This window comes from Sus scrofa, unplaced genomic scaffold, assembly GCF_000003025.6.
Source record: "Sus scrofa isolate TJ Tabasco breed Duroc unplaced genomic scaffold, Sscrofa11.1 Contig59, whole genome shotgun sequence".
Lineage (NCBI taxonomy): Eukaryota > Metazoa > Chordata > Mammalia > Artiodactyla > Suidae > Sus > Sus scrofa.
In genome coordinates, this window is record NW_018085257.1 from 829,756 (window position 1) to 831,829 (window position 2,074).

Below are 2,074 nucleotides of genomic sequence, written 5' to 3' on the forward strand. Positions count from 1 at the left end.
ATTCCATTCATGGCTTTTGCTGATTTTTTAATTGGATTGTTGGCTTTTTTGCTGTTGAGTTGTATAATTTCTTTGTGTATTTTAGAGATTAATCCCTTATCAGCTGTATCATTTAAAACTATTTTTTTCCCATTCTATAAGTTGTCTCTTTGGGTTTTATTTTTTATAGTTTCTGTTGCTGTGCAGAAGCTTATCAGTTCGATGAGGTCCCATTGGCTTATTTTAGCTTTTATTTCTGTTACTTTGGGAGATTGATCTGAGGAAATAATTGTAAGGTTGATATCAGAGAATGTTTTGCATAAGTTTTCTTCTAGGAGTTTGATTGTGTCTTGTCTTACATTTAAGTCTTTATGCTATTTTGAGTTTATTATTGTGCATGGTGTGAGGGTAAATTACAATAACCATTTTTTTTTTTGCAATTTCTATGGGCTGGTCCCACAGTATATGGAGGTTCCCAGGCTAGGGGTTGAATCAGAGCTGTAGCTGCCAGCCTATGCCAGAGCCACAGCAACGCAGGATCCGAGCCACATCTGCAACCCACACCACAGCTCACGGCAACGCCAGATCGATAACCCACAGAGCAAGGGCAGGGACCAAACCCGCAATCTCATGGTTCCTAGTAGGATTCATTAACCACTGTGCCACAATAACCATTTAAAGGACAGTTAGGAAAAGTTTTAGAGACATAGGTTGTGAGGAGACATGTTTCTACAATCTTTTCTTAGCCTCTCTGCTTTTATTTTCGGTGCTAAAAACTCCATCTTGTCCTGCTTTACTTTACCCCATATTCCTGTTTTAAAAACAGTTGCAGTACTGGTAAATAACTTATGCTTAGCCACAAAGACCAAAAGGCATAAGTTATTCATACAGTCAGCTGAATGAGGCCATAATGCATTGGCCTATGCATGTGTTTGTCTAGCATACACATAGGTACACTGTTTGCACAGCGTATATCCTATTAAAATAAGAGGAAGAGGAGCCTCGTTGCTCCAGGGGTTTTATGAGTGGTCCTTAGTGGGATATGCATCAGCAAGGAGAAGGACATACAAATCTAGGCACTCCTGGTTGCTATAGATAGGCAAGCCTTCAGCAGAAGCATGATGATGATTCTTTAGATGCTATGAATAGACAGCTAATGGCAGGCTTCCTCAATGCTAATGATTGTTAAAAGCCTAAAGGCCAGAATGAAACCTTAGCCAGCTACTAGCTATGTTACTTTTAAAATAATAAAAGAACCATATCCTGTATGTACAACTCCCTCCCCACCTGACAAAATCATAAAAAGCCCAATAAAAACAGTGTTGTTTCTTAAGGCTGAGCTCTTGGTCCCTGAGACCTTGAGTCCACTGGTTACCAAATTTAATTAAGATCAATGTCTCTGTGTCTTGCTTTATGTTAATTTTTTCTTAAGTTTCACAGCACCTGTTCTTCATCCCTCACCAGCTGAGCAGGACTTGGCAATGGGTGACCAACAAACAATTTTTAAGGCATTTATGACAAGGTCAGTGAGTAAATAAGCACATGATTAGGTGAATCTCACTTGGCAAACAAGGTTGTTTTTTTCTGAATAGACTCTCCAGAGCAAATATCATGATCACATTCTGTAGATGAAAGGGTTCAGCATAAGGATGACCACTGTGTACATCACAGAAGAAATGATGTTTTGTCATGGGATTGGCCTGATGAAGAGGAAAGTTACAGGGCCATACTTGTCCCACAGAATAAAGACACCACAGAGAGGTGGGAGTCACTGGTGAACAAGGTTTGCAGATCCGTTTAATAAAGTGGATCCTCAGGATAGGCTCCAATGTGGCCATAAGGGACCAGGATGCCACTCAACAGAAAAATGAGAACTAAAATCCCTACAGCGAATATGACCAGCTCATTGAGAGAGGCATCTGAGCAGGACAGCTTAAGTAGGGCAGCAAGGTCATAGAAGAATTAAGGGATGATGTTTTCAGCACAGGACAGTTGAGCCAGGAGGAGTGTGGGGGTCAGAGCACTGGCACATGAGAGGAGTGGGGATTCAACAAAGAGACATAGACACAGCTCTTATCTCATGATGATGGTCTAG